We start from the raw sequence: 21,671 nt of genomic DNA, 5'->3' as shown, positions 1-21,671 counted from the left end.
CTGGGGAATAGAATTTGAGAGGGCAAAGGAGGGCTTGTCCACTTTTTACTTTAAATATTGCTTTTTTTTTAATTTAATAGAGAAAACAAAAAAGAAATCCCCAGAAAATAAAAAGAAAGGAAGATAAATCTCTGCAGTATAAGATTATTATAAATATTAAATGAGATAATAAGACTTGATGAACATCTAACATGGTACACAGTGCCTTACATTTTGTAAGGGCCCAGCAAGCGCCTCGGGCCTTTTTCCTTCTTCGGGAGAGCCTGTGCCTCCCCTGCCCTGCCATGTTCAGCATGGTGTTTTACTCAGACTAGGAGATCAATAAACACGATAGTGCTCCCAGCAGTGTCAACATGCTCCTCTGTGTCACCACTCAAGTCCCTGCCTTCAAGAGCTGCCAGAGGACCCACCCTTCTCCATCCCAGCAGTCCCCGGGTCCTTTCTTCTTGGCCCTCTTTTAAAGGGCTGCCATCTTTTACAGGGCATTGCCCAGCCACACCTCCTGTCTTCCAAAAAGAACCCCACGTCATTTTGCAGGATGGGGCTGCCTTTGTCACCACCATATTTTGAGGGTAAATCTTAATAATTTGGGTCATTTCTACTCACTGGTTTGTTTCTTTTCTGTTTCCATTCACGGCCAGGCTTTCCCACCCCCCGGGAATGTGGGCTTTCCTGGTTCCCTTCCCCCACTAGCTTCCACCTGGCTCTGATGAATTCCATCATGCCTGCTTAAAATCATTTTACTTCCAATTTGCTAATTTAATTCTAGTCTTACAGAATTTTGGCAACCCTGCCAAACGGAGTGCCAGATGCAGATTTAATGAGCATATTTTCAGTTCTTTCTTTCCTGTCTTCATGAAGATGCTGAAGAGAACAGGGTCTGGACCAGTCCCCGGAGGACTCAGTCCCTGGAGCCTCCCTCCCACGCTTGACCCCTGATCCACTGGGCATGCCCCTGCGGCCTGGTCTCTCCTCATCTAACGAGAAGAGCTCCTTGGAAGAGGAAGCTGTTATTGCATCAGCCTCCCAGTCTTAAAAGCCCCAACCCAGTTCCCATCATTTGGACTTCACAGGAAATGTATTTGGAGAAAATTACTTATTTCCTCCAGCCCATGTCTTCCAGCAGCCCTGTGCAGCTCAACAGCTGTTCAAGGGTTCAATCCGTTGAACAGACACACACTGAGCACTTTCTTGAGGGATTTCTCTGAGTGTGGTCACCTGCAGTAGAATTACAATGGGGAATGAATGAGGGGCTTGTAGGAAATACAGATTCCTGGGCCCTGTCCCTCAGCTGTAGAAGCAGGTGGGGCCTGGGACTCTGCAGCCCAGAGAATCTTGCTGCCTCCAGCATTTCCACAAGTGTTACCTCATTTCAACTCATACCAACCCCGTGTGGGAGACATTTTTATCAAAGAAGTTGAGTGGCTGGCTTAGGGCCACAAAGCGCTGAGCATCAGAGTTGGGACTCTGCTTGAGGCTTTTGATTCTAAATACAGAGCTCTTTCCTCTCCATAGCAGCAGCTCAGAGCCCAGCACTGTTATCCATGATCCCGAAATTACTGCTCATGACTCGGGTCCAGAGCAGGTCTGGGCCTTCTCAAGTTCATCCACATGACCCCTGCTGTGCAGACAAGGACAGAGACTCTGAGCATTGAGCTACCAAGCCATCAGATATGCAGGGCTGCAGAAACAAGAACCAGGACTCTGTGGACTTTAAATTCTGTGCCAAGCAGTGCAGAGGCCCCAGTGGAGCATACAGTGGATTTTCCATCAAGGCATCATAGGTAGGAGGAAAAGTGGAGCTGTCTGGAGTCAGTGAGGGAGGCCTTCCCTTGGATAAGTCGCTTCCATTTCTGAGCCTTGGTCTGGTCAGTGGTACATAAGGATGGGGTTGGCTTCAGCCAGAGATCTCTAAATGTTTTTTAATAGTGAAGCCCCTCCATCACCGACTTTTTTTTAATCTAAATAAGATCTTACACTAAATCCTAGTACATACAAAAAGGATTGAGATGTCTTCAGCTTCTCAGGGTTTCCTAGGAGGCTAACTGGAAACATGTCCTTTAGCATTTATCATCCATCCATTGGCTGTGTGTCTCTTCCATGGCACTCTCCACCCCTCCGGTGTGACATGGTGGCTACAGCCTCCAGTTTTAGAATCTGGCACACAGGTGTCCAGCCTGGGTTCTTCCACTTTCTGGTTGTGTTCCTTCTCTAGGTCTCAGTTTCTTTTCTGTAAAATGTGGATGATGATAGGTGAGCAGATTAAAGGAGCTCTTGGACACAAAATACTCAGCACTAGAATGTAGGAGGTGCTTTAACTCATGTTTTCCTTTCATAGAACAGGACTAAAGACCTGAGATATTAAACGGTCATGGAGGAGATTTCTTAGCACCGTAGAGACGTGATGTCATGAGTGAGTGGTGTGGATGGTGAGGCCTGGAAATTTGCCATTCTATACAGTTGAGCAAATTGTTTAGTCCCTGAAGAGGGTAAGCTCTTGTTCTAGAGATCAGAGAACAAGATCTTACAAGTTTTCAGAGGAAAACTCTAGAAAGAGGAGACTTTAGGGGAGGGAGGGTTTGAGCCAAGCTTCCTAGATGGGACTACCAGGGGGAGAAAGGCTGAGCAAGCTGGCAGAAATCATCAGAGGCAAAGGCAGGGCTGGGAGCCCAGCACCACCCGGCAGGGGCCCAGTTGCATCCGAGAAGCCAGACAAGGAGGCAAGATCAGAGCATCCTGGGCTTCTGCCATAAGAGAAAAAAAGAGTCCCACAGATCCCAGTATTGGGTGGCAAGAGGTCAGAGAAAGAGCACTTGGGACACTGTAGGGATCTATAGCTCGAGGGTGTGGAGCTGGGGAGGAGGAGGAGACTCTAAGCTCACCCTGGAGGCACAGAGCTATAGGAGTGCAGCCCAGACCTGCAGTCAGACCCCTGGGACACATCTGTGCATCCTGTTCCCCACCTGGAGCCAGGCTGCAAGAGGAGCCCCTCCCAGCCAAGGCCTCCAACTGAGAAGCTGTTGGAATCTCTAACCTGAGAATGGAGTGTGAGAGCTAGTGCAGCACTGAGGAAGGGAGGTTTTCCATTTAATGCACTGTGGAAACTGCCTGCTCCCGTCCCTGTGGAGGCACCATGAGGTTTTCAAGAGCAATGTGTGCTAAGCAGGCAGCCAGGAACCTAGCGTGAGTGTGTGTCTGCTGCATCCCCTGCCTCCCTCATCCAGGGCCTCCTTCCTCCCGAAACTGTCTGGGGGAGATGTGTTTCATGCAGAGTGGTGGGTGGAATAATGCCCCTCACAAAGATGTCCACATGCTAATTCCTGGAACCTATGATTATGTTAGGTTATGTAGCAGAAGGGAATTAAGGTAGCAGATGTAATTAAGGTTGTTAATCAGCTGACCTTAAAATAGGGTGATTATTCTGGATTGTCCATGAGGGCCAGTGTAATCAGAAAGGTAGCTTTTAAGAATGGTAGGTGGAAGCAGAAGAGCCAGTACTAGGTGGTGGAAGGTAGAAAGACTGGACTGTCCCTCGATGGCTTGGAGGGGGGCAGAAGCCAAGGAATGAGGGCAGCTTCCCGAAGCTGGAAAAGGCAAGGGAACAGATTCTCCCCTGAAACGTCCAGAAAGGAGCACAGACCTGTCAATACCTTGATTTTAGCTCAGTGAGACCCATTTTTGACATCTGGCCTCCAGAACCCTCGGATAATACATTTGTTAAATTATGGGTGGTAATTTATTCTGGCCGCCTTCTAAAACTGATACAGGCAATTACAACAGGGGGGCTGAGACAACAAAGTGGCGAGGTCCGCAGAGTGCCCCAGAAGCAAAGGAATGTTGTGAACATTCTCTTTCTTTTTACCTCAGTCTGACCTTTGCCTGGCGCCTCACACTCCTGGGTCCCCATTGGCCAGACACTCCACAAAGAGGAAAGTGAACCAAGACCCCTGAGTAAGAGTCTCCTGCAGACACTGGAAGTGCCACTCTATCACCCTCATAAACCCTCTTAATTTTCAAGACTTCTGTCCATGTCCCCTAAGTAAGTGCTCTGCCCCTTGCCGTGGTGTATGCACCCTTGCCAGTTGAAGCTAGTTGTACCCCAGACCCATGGGAGCCAGATCTGTGTCACATGCTGAAGGAGTCGAAGGTGGCTGGGGTTTGCTTCTGGCTCTTGCCTCTGCAAACTCTGATTTTCAGCCAATCACTTCTGTCCTTCCTCCTCTATAGGCTGCAGGTAAACAAGACTGATGTCAAAGCTCTTGGAAGGATTTCTCTCCCAGAGATACAGTCCAGGAGTGATAACTCCTCTCCCAACCTTGGCATATGTCACCCACACTGCCTGGGAGCTCTTTTTTCCTTGCTTTGCTGAGCATTCCTATTTGCCTAGGCCTGGAAGATGGAAAATATGGACAGCCAGCTTCAGGTCATGGGTGAGGCTAGCAAGGTGCCCAGGGTGCAAAATTTAAGGAGGCATTCCCTCCTAGGGTCATGCAAATATACCACAGGAAAACTAGTGCTGTGCTCCATTTTATCGATGTGGAAACTGAGACCTAGAGAGTGGAAATGCTTTGCTCAAGGTCACAGGAGGAGCTAGTGTAGAGTTAGGGACAAATCTCTTACTTTCAGCTCTAGGGCAGGGCTACTCTTCTTCAAATTAAACATGTGAGTGAATGGCTGGACAGATTTGTTAATCTAGCAAGTATTTATTGAGTATCTCTTTTCTGTTAATGCTATGTCAGGGGCTAGGCTACAGCTTGGGAACAAGAAAAACAGGGTCTGGCCCTCCCCCAAGAATTTATATTCTATGAGGGGAGAATGAATAATTATGCGATTAGTTATCTAATTACACTGGTGATAAATGCAATACAGGGGATGGTTGGAAGCATGGATTATGAATGGCTGTGCAGGTTGTGTACTGCACAAGTGCATTTAGAGGTCCTACATGGGGCCTCTGCTAAAGATTACAGTGTAATTGGGAAGACAAGGTCCATACATCCTTGAAGTAACTATAAGACCATGGACAACACATAGGAGAGCCAAGCCAGGAAGAGAGCCTGAATTATAGCCATTCTTTCCTTCTGAGATTCAGGGCCCTTGCCTTCTCTCTCTCTTTTGGTGGCAGATCACAGTCCATCCTTATTCTGAAGACTCAGAGAAGGATCCCTGCAGTCAGCAAGGCCTGGGAGACCAGGAAGGATGAGGCATTGCTCTGTCTTGTGGGGCAGAGCTTCTGTTGTTCTGGATCAGGTTCAAAGGCTTAGAGGCCTAGGATAGCAGAAGGGCTGGATTCTTCAGACATACATGCTTCAATTCCTGGACACGGTTTCTCACATAGGTTTCTCAGTATTGCCTGTTCTCTGGAATGTTGGGCCTGGAAAGAGCCTGGCTTCTGGGAATTAGGCATAGGCATCCCATGCGCTCATCATGAGGCTTTGTGCACCATACCTCAGGCAGGTTCTGAAGAATGGTCATAGATAAGGCAGGGTTTTATTAAAGCATCCCATTTGCCTGCTGGGTGAGGCCAGCTTCTGGGCCAAGTACCTGGGCCAGCTATGGTACAATGGTTCTTCTCTCACACTAGCTGGGAAACTTTGAACAAGCCCTTCACCTCCCCAAGCTTCACTCTGCAAAATGAGAATGCTAAAGACCTAGATCACCCAATGATGAAAGTCCAAGAATGGATATGCAGGTGTGTTTTAAATCCCTAATTTGTATGGACATGGAAATTGCCACCACATGGTATATTCCTTCAAGAATGAAAAGGGAAGCTAACTGATACTCTTAGAGTTAGAGACCCATCCTGGACCTCAGGAGGAGCAGAGAAAAATATGTTGTTCTCTCTGTGTTTGTTTTCTTTAATTAGAATTATTTTGACTGGCAAATAAATCAATCACTTGACAGGGAGTTATAACAGAAAGTATCCTTAGAGATGGACTTGTTCAGTTCTTTGGTTTGCTGGAGGGGAAACTGAGGCCTAGAGGGGAATGTGATTTGTTCTTGGTCATGGAACCAGTTTTTGGCAGTGCTTTGATCAAATCCCAGGCCCGGTCCACCTGCTCCACTCCCTCACTGCCTCACAGTTCTGTGAGTTTAGCTATTTAAAGAACAATAGGTAGGGCCAGCATGACAGGGTATTGGGGGCAGGGGGCAGGTGTGGTTCCAGTAAGGAATAAGAGGATAGGAGGGTAGCAAGGTGGGCACAGTCTGGGGAGGGGTGAGCCAGAGTGGGCAGAGGGGAGGGCAACAACATGGGAGATCTTAGTTTACAGTAACCAGAGGTGGAATGCCCTTCACGTTCCTTCCCCTCCTCCTGGAACTGCTCCAACACCTCAGCCAATCTCCAAGTTCCCAGGACATGCAGCTGTTAGGGCTTCTGGGTGCTGTAGCATAGAGGGATATTAGGTACCCCGGGAAAGCCCTGCACAGACTGTGTACCTGCCAGTCTAATAAATTCACGTACTGCCTAGTGCTGGAAAGGGAGGTCCTAAATGTGGTGATGTCAGAGCAACACCCTGGAAGGCAGGCCGGGGGTGGGTAGTGTGTTTATTCATTGTTATTTATTCACTCACTCATTCAGCATGCTTTCACTGAGGGCAGACTGCATGCCAAGTACTGTGCTGAGCACTGGAGGTACAGAAAGTACGTCTTGTTCTTGCCCTGCAGTGCTCCTTTTCTGCACAGAAGACTGCCATGCAGGAGGATAAATATCACAAGACAGTGTGGCTGGCAGTAGGGCACAGCTCTGAGGGTTTAGGAGCATTGGAGAGGGGGGAATTCCTGACATCTTCCTAGTGAATCTGGGTTTCTGATGGAAGTCATCAGGCATCACAGATGATTAAGAAAACACCACCATGGCCTGATCAGAGCTATGATACAGAAATGCCACTCCGGGTAACAGAGAGGGGAGACCAGAGAAGAAGGGGGTCACATGGAGAGGTCAGGGTGGGGGAAGCAAGAGATGCCAAAGGCTGGGCCCAGAGACAGTGGCACTCGGGTGGCAAGAGGCTCATAGGCTTAGAGACACTTAGGGAGGTAATTCATTGAGAACCTGGTGACATATGGAATGTGGGAGATGAGGAAGAGGGAGAAGACAAGGGATGGCTCCTGGCCTGGCCACAAGTGCCTTGACACAGGCCCCCCATGCTGAGATTCAGAGTCTGACCCCAGACAGTCCTCCTCGTGTCCTAGACAGTGGGGCTGAGCAGCAGAGCCAGGCTGGGCTGGAGCTATGAGCTCCTTGGGATTCTGGCTGCCAGCTGACACCCCAGTCTGCTGGGTCTCTCATGGAGAACATGTGGAAGCTGAAGGTCTCAAGCTCCTTCTTCACCAACACACCCACATGCAGTTTCTCCTGTCACCCAGGGCTATTGGAGAGAACTCAGTATTTACTCACTCATTGTCACCAATTATGTTCAACGTGCTGACACAGATGAATCACACACATCCTCATCCTGCCCTCAAAGATCACGGGGTTTGTCTGTGATGCCGACAAAGCATTTGTTATATTCCATACATTCAGGGTAGGGAAGGTAAACGCCACAGCAAAGAGATCAAACTTCTGAGAGAGAGATCACTTCTGCCCAGAGAGGGTAGGGTCATGGAGGTCTTCATGGAAGAGGTGGTGCATGAGCAGAGCTCACCCGGGATCACGTGGGTTGGATCTGGTCCCCATAAAATGGAGAACATTCCAGACAGAGAGGACTTCAAAGAGGCACAAAAACTCTGAGCATGGCAGTCTGGCAAGAGCAGGGGTTTGTGGGGGAGTGCTGACGTCAGGGGCAGCCTGGTGTATTTGTGAAAGACATCACAAGCCAAGACGTCACTCTGTATGGGGACCCACCGGAGGATTTAGGATTTGGGGCAGAGAATGGCATGGTGAGAGCAGCCCAGTCTATCTGGCCCTAGGGGCAAGTGAGCTGGGCAGGCAGTTCAGACAGAAACTGGTGTACATTGGTTGGTCTGGGTGAGAGCATGGGTTCTGAGGTCCAAGTCAGGATTGAAAATGGGGATTTGTGCAGGATTTATGCATACTTCTTCACACCTACAGATGTCTGGGAAAACCCTTTGTTTAAATTGTAGCCCTTTGCCCACAGCACTGGGCAGCATCTATTCACACCTATTGAGACTTTGGGGCAAGCACTGTTACGTGTATTAACTAATTGAGTCCTGCCCAAATCTAGCCAGGTAGGCACTACTGTTACTTCCACTTCACAGGTTAATTCACAGAGGCCCAGACATGTGAGGTAAATAACTTGCCTGTGTTCGCATAGCTAGGAAGTGGTGGAGGCAGGATTCAAACTCTGGAGCCCACGCTTTTAATTTCTCTTAAGTTTTACCCTAAAAACGGTTTCCCAAAAGGACTGCACAGATTCTAAGAGTGGCCCTGGCTCTGAGGGCTGGCCCAGGCTTGCAGGTCCCCTGGCTGTGGAGACAGGATACCCTCACCCCCTGGAAGTCATGACAGGCCCCACGGGGCCTGCTCTGGTTCACCGATTCGAAACCAGAGCCCACATCTAGGTGGTGACAATGTAAATAACTGATGCAATGGAAACTTTCTATGGAAAAAAGGTACCCACTCAAACAGCCACGGAGTCCAAAAAAAGGAAGAACACCACAGCAGACCAAGTAGGCTCTGTAGCAAACAATTTCCTTTGGCACAGCCTTTTCTGTCTGGCTGAAACTCTGAACTGGTTGGGGTAGGGGTGGGGGATGGGGGCTGAGAGAGGGAACAGCTCTGGGCAACAGTGGGGGCAGGCTGAAATCTAGACCAGAAGCTTCACTGAGTCCCAAGAGGGGCCTGGGTCACCAGGCTTCCCCTCTTCGCTAAGGAGGCAGCTGTTGCAGGGGCAGAAAGCAATTCTCTCTCAAAAAACACACACCCCATTATCACAATCTTCTCAGTAAGCAGTAATTACTGCACACCCCCCACACACTGCAAGCCAGCGGTTGAGGTTCTGCAGTCTCTGAGGTCTCCTGAGGTCTCCACTTGCTTTTCTGTGAATAAATTGCAGCAATCTTCTAATAGGATTTGTTATCTTCTTATTTTAGAAAACAAAATAATTGTAAATATAAGTAAAGCTAAATGATTGGAAGTAGAGGAGAAAAAGACGGATGGTCTCATTTTTTGGAAAGTCAACTCTGTATTATTTAATTCTTACACAGGCCCAGAGTAGGCACTATTCCTCCCATTTTAGAGATGAGAAAACAGACTCACAGGTGGCTGCAAAACTGACAGGTTGTGTTCAGTTTTATGTAATGCCAAAGCCTTGAGCTCCCCTTCTACTATGCAAGACTGTCCACATTTCTCTGGTTTCAAAACCTCAGTTTCCTCAGCTATCAGATGGTTGGTGGACCCTGACTATATCCTTAGTGTGACAATTAGACAAATACGGGCAGCACTGGCACATGGTAGACACTGGAAAAATGTTGGGTTCCTTTCTTACATCTGGTTTCCATCTCTACCAACGGGGAAGATGTTAAAGCCTTCTTGGGGGAAAGCAGCTTAGGTTTGGGGCTCCTTGAGAGAAAGTGGTGTAATCATTTTTTTTGCCTGTCTTCCTAACTAGATCTGTAACACCCTGAGATAGAGGCCAGGTGTTCTTCACCTTTGCACCCTGAGGTCCAGCCCAATGGTGAGGAGTGTCTTGTCAAGGGTCACTTAGCTGGATGCAGCTGGACCTCAAACGTGGGACAATCCTGTGGGTTTTCCCTACCCAACAAGGGGTAAGGTGTACTCTTTATGCTCCTGTGGTGAGTGCTCAGTTCCAGAGGGACTCAGTGAGAGAGGCCTGGCACCAGGCGTGCCCTGCTACCCCTGGCAGCTGTCAACACCTTGACTTTGAAATGCAGACCCTCTGGTCTTCCCTGCTCTGCTCCCTCCTCCAATGTTCTCAACTCCTGGGCTGCATGCCCTTGACACCCCAACAGGATCTGCCTTCCTTTTCCCTTCAGTGCCTGACAACCAGGAGCATTTCTTCTGCATAATCCCAATAAATGCAGAATTTATGGGACAGTGTATTCCTGCCTATCACTAAATGGAATCTGTTATCTTACACTTGAAGTTCCTCTTTCTCTCCTCAATACAAATGGAAATGTATCACCATCCTCAATTTTTAAAACTCCTGCCTTTCTGGAAAACATTTCCTAGGTACCCTCAAAAGTATACCTCATCCCTATCAAAGACTCTGAGCCCCACTGTCTTTCTCTCTGCCCGTTGTCCTCATTGAGGACCTCACTCACCCATGAGTCAGCTACCATGTGAGTGAGAAGCCTCTTGTCTAGGGAGCCTGAGACCAGACTGCCAGAAGCATGTGACAGCATTTTTAGACGGAAAGCACAGGCATTTGAAGCAAAGGTTAAGCCCCCCAGAAAAATGACAGCCCAAAAGCTGAAGACAGGGAACTTCGTGGAGCTAACCTCAAGCCCCAAATAGGAGCCAGAAAGAGGAGAGAATGACTGAGAGAGGGGGACTTGGAAAATCTCCCGCGATAACTAAAGAAGGGCATGGGCATCTATTGAGTGCCTCTTGCATGCTAGGCCCATGCTATTCTCACACACTGTCTCATCTAATCCATACAACAAAGCCAGGGAGTGGTGATACTCTTCACTTCTGACTCATAGGAAAAAGTGAGGCTCAGAGAGGTTAAGTAATTCAGCTGAGGTCACACAGCCATTAACAGATAAAACCAGGGCCTGAGCCTGCATTTTTCTGGTCATGTCAAGGCTGAGTCTGTGCTATCCCATGTTCCTTCCATGGTGTTGGGTTACAGGGGCAGGCCAGCATTTCTCCCTATTTCGCCTCACTTTAGCCATGTGGTGACTATAGCGATATTCAGCCATGGGGTATATAGTGCTTTTTCTGAGTTTGTGAATTTAATCATCCAGCCTCATAGTCTTTCTTTCCAACACTGGTAGCAATCATTTTTCTCTTTGCTAACCAATGGGAGAAGGATGATACTGACTTTTAACATATGTTTGTTAATTATTAACGAGGCCAGCGTCATTGCTTATCTTTAGTATATATTTTTATTTTTTTAAATTATGATCTGTTTATTTCCTCTCTCCATTTTACTGCCTGCGTGTCTTTTTGAGACAGAGTCTCACTATGTTGCCCTCTGTTGAGGGCTGTGATGTCATAGCTCACAGCAGCCTCAAACTCCTGGACTCAAGCAATTCTCTTGCCTCAGCCTCCCAAGTAGCTGAGACTACAGGCGCCCACCACAACATCCAGCTATTTTTAGAGACAGGGACTACCTCTGCTCAGGCTGGTTTCGAACCCATGAGCTCAGGCAATCCACCTGCCTTGGCCTTGGCTACATGTCTTATTCTTTTGTGGGTGCTTATTGCATATTATGGATATTGACTCTTTTTATATATGTTGCAATTATTTTTATCCAATCTATCATTTTCATTTTATCTGTTGATAGGGTCTTCTGTTATATGTAGCACTTAATATTTTTATGTAGTAAATTTATTCATCTTGTCCTTTAGGAGCACTGAGTTCAGTTCAGGCTTTGAAAGTTATTTTCTAACACTAAATTGTATAAATAGTACAATAGTTTAATAGTTATAATATTTGCCATGTGTTTGCTTTTATGTTATGTTTATATCTCTAAACCGTATAGATTTCTGTCCGTAAGGTGCATAAGTTCTTCTTCAGATGGCATCCTCCACCCTTCCCTACTCTGTATTCCATTGTGTTGCATAATTTTTTGTGATACCTACTGCCACACCATGTGTTTTACCTACTTGTTTGTTATGCACGTCACCTTGCTAGGTTCTCAGCTCCATAGGGGCAAGGAGATTTTCTGCTTTGTTTACTGCCCAATTCCCAGTGCTCAGAGCAGTGCCTGACACATCATAAAGCGCTTCATATTTATCAAATGAATACATATTCATCCTGTTGTCCTAGCTCTTTTATTTAAATAATCCCTTCTTTTTCTGCTATTTGAAATTCTATTTTTGACAGCTTTGATTCAAGAACTATTTAGAGAAGTTTTTTTCTTTCTTTCTTTTTTTTTTTTTTTTTTTAGAGACAGAGTCTCACCTTGTCGCCCTTGGTAGAGTGCCTTGGCGTCACAGCTCACAGCAATCTCCAGCTCTTGGGCTTAGACGATTCTCTTGCCTCAGCCTCCCAAATAGCTGGGACTACAGGTGTGCACCACAACGCCCGGCTATATTTTTGTTGCAATTTGGCCAGGGCCAGGTTTGAACCTGCCACCCTCGGTATATGGGGCAGGCGCCCTACTCACAGGAGCCACAGGAGCTGCCCTAGAAAAGTTTTTTTCAATTGCCATGTGCATAGTTTACTTAGTTTTATTTTTTGCTCTTCGTTAATTTCTAATTCTATTTCATTAAGAACTGAGGCTATGGTCTGTATAATGTGTGCATTTTGGTATTTGAGATGTTTCTTACAGTCTAGTAAAAGGACACTTGAGAAAAAGGTGTTTTCTCTTTTTCTTGAAGATATAACATCCGATAATTAAGGTTATGAACTTATTCTACAACAAGAGCTTTGAAGGCTGGACTAGGCACTGGCCTTGGTGCATAGCTTCCCAAGGGGAATATTTCATAGTGATATTCAGCAGTAAGGTATATAGCACTTTAGGGTGAGTCAGTGAACTTAATTTCAGCCATCATATGTTAAGTTAAGCTTATTACACTTTTGAAGGCTGAGGTGGGTGGACTGTTTGGTCTTCCTCTTGTCATCTTAAAATTTTTCTGTTGTTTATTATACTTTTTTCCTTTCCTGTTTAATTTTTCCTTTCTAAACTCCTACTAAATTAATTTCCTTTGTTTCTCCCCACTCCACAAACATAGTGGTTTAAAATATCTGCATCTTATTTTTCTTTAAGAAATGGTTAGTCTTAAACAAAAAATTATTTTCCTATTAATGTCAAGAATTAAATGGCATTCTAATTTCCAGCAATATGCAATAACAGTTATTGACACTGATTTAGATTTGACGTCATACTTTTCTGCTTCTGTTATTCCACACTATTTCTTGAGTATCCTGCCTTGCCCTTTCTTGGGTTACTTTTTCTGGTACAGTTTTTATTGTGTTGAGCGATTTTTTTAAAGAAAAAATAAGTGGGTGGCATACTATTTTAGCACTCTCTTTGGCTTTGAGACTTTGCTGAGGAATGGATATAAAGGTTTCAACCCTTTTTCCTCCAGGCTTGGAAGTCTTTGTCCTACTGCTCTCCAATGGTGAATAACATAGATATTAAGTCCAATGTCAATTTGATTCTGAACATTTTTATAGAGACGTCAAATACCATCTTCCAAGATATTCTCAATACAACTTGTTGGTGAAGCAACGCTGAATTTATGGCTTACTTGGTGAAGAAAGAATATCCTCTTCACAGGGCAAGGAGGTGAGACTGGGTTCACTGAGGACTAGAAGTTTCCTTTCAGGTGGGTCAATAGGGAGGCTTGATTCGGGCTGGGTAAGGTACATAAGAATCTAGGAGTGGTGGAAGTAGTGAGGTGAAGGATTTTGAGGTAAGGCAAGGGATTCAAAGAATCTTAGGGCACCAGCTATTGACTGAAGAGTGGATGGATCCTTCAGGAAGTTTCTGTAGTAAACAATCAAGCCCTTTGCCAGAGCCCTCCCTGCCCAGGCTGGCTGAGGCCAGCCTAGCTCTGATTAGATTCCCTATCACTCTGCTTTTCCGTTTTCCTTTGGACTTTCTGGCCAGCTGGGGCTACTATGGATCCGTTCCTATTCGCACATCTCAGTAGTGTTTGCAGGAGAAGAAAAAGGTAGACAATGGGCCTCAGGTATGTGTGACACTTTCTGGTGACCTGGACATGAATATGGCTGGGTGGCTCTCTGACCTGCCAAGGAGGAGGATACTGGGGGAATCCGTGCTCAGGGGATGCCAGGCTCATGGTCTCAGCTCCTGCAGAAGTCTGTCCTTCCACCTGGTCCATCTTCTCCTGGAGACTCACCCCTCTTTTTGGCCACATTATCTACCGATTAAAACCATCTCATGGCCTCACTCCACCATACGACCATCTAAGCTTCATCCTTTACCCCTGCCCAGCTCCTCCCTCAGTCATTGTCACTGCTATTCACCTCTAGCTGAACAGACAGTGTGCAATTTCTTGAGCATTCCTGCCATTTTCAGGTCCTCTGTCTTTTTTTTTTTTTTTTTTTGTAGAGACAGAGTCTCACTTTATCGCCCTCGGTAGAGTGCCATGGCGTCACAGCTCATAGCAATCTCCAACTCCTGGGCCTAGGCGATTCTCTTGCCTCAGCCTCCCGAGTAGCTGGGAGCACAGGCACCCGCCACAACACCCGGCCATTTTTTTGTTGTTGTTGCAGTTTGGCCTGGGCTGGGTTCAAACCTACCACCCTCAGTGCATGGGGCTGGCACCCCACCCACTGAGCCACAGGCGCCACCCAGGTCCTCTGTCTTTTCTTACACTACTCCCTTTCAGATGTCCTTTCTCTGTTTTCTCTCTCACTCTTTCTCTCTCTCATATTGGGACACCATCGAAATTAACTTGCCCACCGTGCTGCCCTTAAAGGCAGGGACTGAATCTTTGCCTTCTTTTATCCTAGCACATATGACCTGGCCTGACCCCCCAAAAGGCACTGAATGCATGTCTGTGAAATGGATGAACAACTGAATTAGGTGCTTAAGAGAATTGTTTTACGCCAGTATGAGATGCTGTACTGCGGGAGGTGGATAAATCAGGCTCACCCCGCCAGAACTGCATGCAATCAGAGGGCTGTGAGCTCACAGATCTCTGCACACAGCAGGCCCTCTTACAGAGGCACAGCGAATGTGCTTTGGGCATTCTGAGAGGCAGGGCTTAGGTCTAGTTTTGTGGGAGCTGGCTAAGCCTTCTGAAGGTGGTGGGGAGTAGCACCAAGCTGAATAAACTACCTGAGCAAAGGCTCAGAGGTAGGAAATTGTGGACAGCATTTGTGAAATAGCATGTTCTGAGAAATCAGTGTTTCTAGAGAACCACCACTTTGATTAATAATTGTGATGTACTGTAGGGCTTAAAGTCAAATATCAGGGGGGATGGAAACCCACAGAGTAGTGAAAAGTTTGGATGGTTTGGACAGCAGAATCAGGAGCTAAGAGGTAGTATTCCCAGAACAATGCCCACCTCTTCACTGTGTGTTGGGGTAATTCTACCCTGGGATGGGACAGGGCTATCTGGGTTCCATAGCAACATGTGTGGCAGGAGGGGACCACAATGAGGCTTAGGTGACCTGTATGTTCTGTAGGAATCAGCAGTGTCATGTGGTTGCCAAACACTGAAAATTCCAAGGGTGTGTTAATAGAAAGCATGATGCTCAGAGGAGAAAGGTGACAGTGCCCCAGACCTATGTGCAGGTTACTCCAGACCGCAATTTTGGGGTTCTACTCTGAGATAATATTCAGAGCAATTATGTGGGCCGTACCAGGCACTGCTCCAGGCCCTCTATACAGACTACCAACTCTTTAAGACCCAAGGACTTACTTGGTTTTCGTAGCCTCTTTTCTCACAGTAAAGCCAAGCAACTTTCATAAGTAGAAGGGCCAGACTTGCCCCCAGGTATGCTAACCATCTCATCACACTGCCTGGAGCAGACAAACCTGGGTGGGCATAGTCCAAAGAGTCTAGCTTGGATATGATGAGGCAAGTGTTGCTCAGTGACATAACTCAGCCTTAGTAATTTATGAAGCACTTCTCTCTGTGTTTTTTCATTTGGTCCTTATGACAGCCTCATAAGGTGATTGTTAAAAACTGATACTCGTGGGCGGCGCCTGTAGCTCAAGGAGTAGGGCGCCGGTCCCATATGCCGGAGGTGCCGGGTTCAAACCCAGCCCCGGCCAAAAAAAAAAAAAAAACCACAAAAAAAAACAAAAAAACTGATACTCGTTCACTACCCTGTTTCCTCCAAAATAAGACATCCTCCGAAAGTAAGACCTACTTACAGGAAAGATAAGGCGTCCCCTGAAAATAGGACCTAGCGCATCTTTGGGAGCATACCTTAAAATAAGACACTGTCTTATTTTCGGGGAAACAGGGTAGTTCATTCAGTAATCCTTGTTGGACTGCTGCCCTGAACCAGGGCTCCCTTGGCACTGGCCTGTTGGGGTTAGTCATTTGGGGAATACCGCATGCTTGTGTAAGTCTATCACTGTATCTAATTCTCACCCATCCCATACAGGAGTCATGTTTACAAGTTGTGTTACTTTTCTCTCGCTCTGTGACAAGTTACCGTGAATTTAGTGGCTTGGAATAACACCCATTTTTTAACTCACAGTTCTATAGGCCCAGCGGCTGGATTCTCTGGACAGGGCTAAAGTCAAGGTTGTCGGTGGGCTGGGTTCTTGCCTAGAGGCTCTGAGATACAGTCTGCTTTTCCAAGTTCATCCAAGGTGTTGACATAATCCAGTTCCCTGCAGCTGTAGGACTGAGGTCTGGCTGTGCACCAGTGCTTTCCACGGGGCCTTTCATCTTCCAGGCACAGAAGGAGCAGAGAGGACATCTCCCGGTTCTAATCCCTCTGACTTCCTCTTCTGTGACTAGCCAGTCAAGACTCTGCTTTTAAAGGGCTTTCACGATTCAATCAAGCCCAGATAACCTCCTCATTTTAAAGTCAACTGTATGCCCTATGACATAACCTAATTGCCCATGGTATTTGCAATCCTGGGGAGTATGCAGGACCTGTACACCACAGGAACTGGAAATCTTGAGGGCTACCTTAGGACTCTGCTACCACACTGGGAGAGAAATAGAGACTCAGGAGTTAAGTGTTGAGTGCAAAGCAGAGGACACAGGGACCCAGTCCTGTACCAATAAAAGAAGCCTGGGAGGAGTTGGGGGCTTGGGGCTCCTGAGACCAGACAGAGGTTGTTTTGTGTCTAAAGTGGACCAAGATTGCAAGGGTACAAGTCAAATCTGTCAAGTGTAGAACATCTTGACACAATACTCAAGTAAATGAGGCAAAAGCTATGTTGATTGGTTTGATGTAAGCACGTCAGATTGTATAAAAAAATCAACACATTTTACCCCACATATGCATAAATGTATTCACGATCTATGTGTATATGACTTAATAAAAAAAAAAAAAAAAAGAAATAGACCAAGAAAGCTCTTTGACCATGTTTTTTGACCACTCCCTACAGGATTCTAGGGACACAGCCAGCAGCTTCAACCTAGCTCATGGAGGAGCCTCAGGAGGCCCCAGCCAGGCAAGCTCCCACCTCCAGGGGAAAGAGTGGTGCATAGGAGGAGGTGATTGCCGCAGGAGTGGACATGAATGCTGGCTTTCAAAGGCAGCAGCGTTTCAGTTTTGGTCATCGCAAGTGGTGCCTTCAGCACAGGTGAGAAACAGGCTGTCACTCGGTGTGCTCGCTGGGGGCGCCATGTTGGTTTTTATTGTATGAGCGTGCTTGTGTTCTTCCTCTTAAAATGGCTTGATGACATTATTATTATTATCTTTATTATTATCATTGCCTTCCTTGAGCCTCTGCAAAGGCTATTCTGGGAGTTCTTGGCCTTCTTTGGTCAGGAGTAGAGATTTTGAGCTCCAGTGCCTGGCTGCTAGTCTCCACACATTCTCCCCTCAAATGCAGTCCTGTCTCCTTATTCCTTAGTTTCCATTCTGTCCTGGCAAAAGACCACAGCCTCCCCTCAGCCCAGTCCAGACTGTCCTCCAGATGGCCAGGGCTCCACCCTCTTCCTTCCTCCCCTGTGAAGGTCCTTTCCTGAAGACACACACACACACCCCTGTGTTCACCTGCTGCCTGGACAGAGGAGCACAGTGGGAGTTAAAGACAGAGCAATAGCTCTTCAGGGCCCCCCAGCCAGCCTCCCATTGTGAAGAATCAAAAGGATGTCAGATTTAGGGCAGCGGTTCTCAGAGTTTCAAAAATTCCAACTCCAAGGCCCCAGGTCTGGAGATACTAATTGAGTTGCACTGAGGAGGGGCCAGCATCAGTATCTGTTCATATATGATTTTAGCTCTTCAGGGATGTGTATGGTTTGACGTTAGATGATCAGGCTGCAGTTCAGGTTAGGTGTGAGTTGCTAGAGGCTCTCTGGGTCAGGAGTGAGTCCTTGGAGGTTCTGTCTGTTGTGCAGAATCAGAATCACCCAGGGACCTGGGAATAACATCCACGCCCTCTGGACCCAATTCTTGGGAGTTGGGAATACAGGAATCTGTGGGCTTTGATCTTGATGCAAGCTATGGTTTAGGTACTCTGGAGCCTGTTTCTGAGATTCTGGAGATGCTCATCCTGTCCTGGGCTTGTGGCCTGGGCTTCATTGTCCAAGGGGACATTTCCTAACTTGGCATGCCATGAGCCATGACGCTTCCCCTTCCCTGAAAGCAGTTTTCTCACTATACAGATAGTGGTTCAGGTCCACAGGCAGCCCTCAGAGATGCCAGGGCGGCAGCCACCTGAATGGTGGGTGGCTGGGCCTGGGCTTCTGCCCATACCCCAGTAGCACCACCTGGGCCCCAGACTGGGCCTTGGCCAGGGTCCTCCTGAGGAAGGGAAGGAATTATGCCCTGGATTCCAAGGAAGAACTGGGCATTTCGGCCTCATTCCAAGAGGGGATATTTGGTATAGTGCTTAATGGTGTAAGCTCACCCTGAGTTGAAATCCCAGCCCCAACATTTACTGGTTTTGTGAGGCATTGCTGATGTCAGAGGAAAGTTGCCCCTTCTCTCTGCCCCATCCTTCTCATTTATAAAATTAAGCTCATGGTAGTACCTGCCTCTCAGGGTTGCTGTGAAGAGGCAGGACAGGCTCGCAAATGTTGCCAGCCACATAGCAAGGTCTCATAAAATGCGAGCAGCCCTCCTGACTGTGTTGGCAGCTGGGCCACCAACCTGCCCTCCCAGTTGCAGCCCTGTGACTCATACACCATACTCTGCCCGTTGGTCCCCAGGGACCAGGGGATCAGGGCGAAGCAAAGGGGCCAGACAGCCCCACATATAGCCTGGCACTTTATCGAAAAGTCCAAGCCCTTCACAAATCCTAGAGAGGCTGGTCCTATTGCCCCTGTCGTGCAGATAAAGAGACAGCACAGAAGGGTTCAGTAATTACAGACAGTCTCACAGCTAGTAAGAGGTAAAACCTCTGACTACAAAAGACCCAGCACCTTTTTCTCCACCAAGATGCTCCCTAAAGAAAGGCAGTAACACTTCCAAGATGACCCCCCCCACCCCAGGAATATGTATATTTTCATAAGAATCGATGGCACCATAATGGATGGGTTCCCTTGCTTGACATCTGGGAGCACCTCCTTGTACTTTGATGTAGGACTTGTTTCCTTCTCTGCGTACCACAGCCATGAGCAGTCTCAGACCAGGGTCTGGGTTAATCCATGTGGTGCTCAATAGATGTTTGAACCAGTCCAGAAACAGAAGCCTCTGAAGGAGGAAAGCAGAAGTAGAGGGACACTGCCCCAGGTGTGTCAATGGTGAAGATAGGGACACTGCCCCAGGGTGTGTCCATGGTGAAGATGGGTGTCCTCCCCTCCATCATGTCCATACTCTTTCTGTCTGTGTGAGCTCTGCCAGTTGCATGGAAGGATCTGCAGAGGATACGACTTACCCAGGGGGAAATTTAAGCCATCAGTTACAGGGAGAAATCTGGCTCCCACCTCCTGCATTGCTCACCCTGGGGAAGAAAGCATCTGTGAATAATGGGGTGCTGACTCAGTGCTGCTGGAGTGTCCAGGTGATTGTGACCACTGCTGGCCACCAGGGAGGGGAGCTAGAATATATGGCATTGGAATAAGGCACCAGGTGCAGGCCCAGGCCAAGAAGCATGCAACACTTCCCACCCCCTGTGCTGGGAGAGTCCTGGGAGGGGCTATCTGGAGAATTATTTCAGGGCAGGGAAACTAGAGTCACAGCCTCTCTTTTTTTTTCTTTTTTTTTTAATTATTAAATCATAATTAAATCACCATACATTAATGCGATCATGGGGCACCATACACTGGTTTTATAGACCGTTTGACACATTTTCATCACACTGGTTAGCATAGCCTTCCTGGCATTTTCTTAGTTATTGTGTTAAGACACTTACATTCTACATTTACTAAGTTTCACATATACCCTTGTCAGATGCACCGCAGGTGTAATCCCACCAATCACCCTCCCTCTGCCCTCCTCCCCCCCCCTCCCCTCCCTTTCCCCATTCTCCCTAGTCTTAGGTTATAACTGGGTTATAGCTTTCGTGTGAAAGCCATAAATTAGTTTCATAGTAGGGCTGAGTACATTGGATACTTTTTCTTCCATTCTTCAGATACTTTACTAAGAAGAATATGTTCTAGCTCTATCCATGTAAACATGAAAGAGGTAAAGTCTCCATCTTTCTTTAAGGCTGCACAATATTCCATGGTGTACATATACCACAATTTATTAATCCATTTGTGGATCGGTGGGCACTTGGGCTTTTTCCATGACTTAGCAATTATGAATTGGGCTGCAATAAACATTCTGGTACAAGTATCTTTGTTATAATGTCATTTTTGGTCTTCTGGGTATATGCCTAGTAGAGGAATTATAGGATTGAATGGCAGGTCTATTTTTAGATCGCTAAGTGTTCTCCAAACATCTTTCCAAAAGTAATGTATTAATCTGCATTCCCACGAGCAGTGTACAAGTGTTCCCTTTTCTCCACATCCACACCATCTCTGGTCTTGGGATTTTGTGATATGAGCTAATCTTACTGGAGTTAGATGATATCTCAAAGTAGTTTTGATTTGCATTTCTCTGATGATTAAAGATGATGAGCACTGGGCGGCGCCTGTGGCTCAGTCGGTAAGGCGCCGGCCCCATATACCGAGGGTGGCGGGTTCAAACCCGGCCCCGGCCAAACTGCAACCAAAAAAAAAAAAAAAAAAAAAAAGATGATGAGCATTTTTTCATATTTCTGTAGGCCGTGCAACTGTCTTCTTCAGAGAAGTTTCTCTTCAAGTTCCTTGCCCAGCCTGCAATGGGATCACTTGTTCTTTTCTTGCTTATACGTTTGAGTTCTCTGTATTCTGGTTATTAAACCTTTGTCGGAGACATAATCTGCAAATATCTACTCCCATTCTGAGGACTGTTTGCTTGCTTTACTTACTGTATTCTTGGCTGTGCAGAAGCTTTTTAGTTTGATCAGGTCCCAGTAGTGTATTTTTGAAGCTGATTCAATTGCCCAGGGGGTTCTCCTCATAAAATACACACCCAGACCCATTTCTTCAAGAGTTTTCCCTGCACTCTCTTCTAGTATTTTTATAGTTTCATGTCTTACATTTAAATCTTTAATCCAGTGAGAGTCTATCTTTGTTAATGGTGAAAGGTGTGGGTCCAGTTTCAGTCTTCTGCAGGTTGCCAGCCAGTTCACCCAGCACCATTTGTTAAATAGGGAATCTTTTCCCTACTGAATGTTTTTAATTGGCTTGTCAAAGATTAAATAATGGTAAGTAGCTGGATTCATCTCTTGGTTCTCTATTCTGTTCCAGACATCTAATTCTCTGTTTTTGTGCCAGTACCATGCTGTTTTGATAACTATCGATTTGGAGTATAGTCTGAGGTCTGGTAGCGTGATTCCTCCTGCTTTGTTTTTATTTCTGAATAATGTCTTGGCTATTCGAGGTTTTTTCTGATTCCATATAAAACGAAGTATTATTTTTTCAAGCTCTTTGAAGTATGACAG

The 21,671-nt window shown here is 46.7% G+C and overlaps 1 protein-coding gene across 5 annotated transcripts in view; it reads left to right on the top strand.

Annotated features, from left to right (window-relative positions):
* HIVEP3 (HIVEP zinc finger 3) overlaps positions 1-21,671 on the top strand; it is a 523,619-nt gene that overhangs the window by 400,563 nt on the left and 101,385 nt on the right. For all 5 annotated transcript variants that reach the window (XM_053576635.1, XM_053576638.1, XM_053576634.1 and 2 more), the window contains one exon: positions 17,139-17,336. The gene's annotated coding sequence lies outside the window, so the exon portion shown is untranslated. The remainder of the gene's footprint in view (positions 1-17,138; positions 17,337-21,671) is intronic.

Source organism: Nycticebus coucang, chromosome 22 (assembly GCF_027406575.1).
Source record: "Nycticebus coucang isolate mNycCou1 chromosome 22, mNycCou1.pri, whole genome shotgun sequence".
In the NCBI taxonomy this organism is placed as follows: Eukaryota; Metazoa; Chordata; class Mammalia; order Primates; family Lorisidae; genus Nycticebus; species Nycticebus coucang.
The sequence above is the reverse complement of the archived record's forward strand: the minus strand, read 5'-3'. Positions and strand labels throughout refer to the sequence as shown.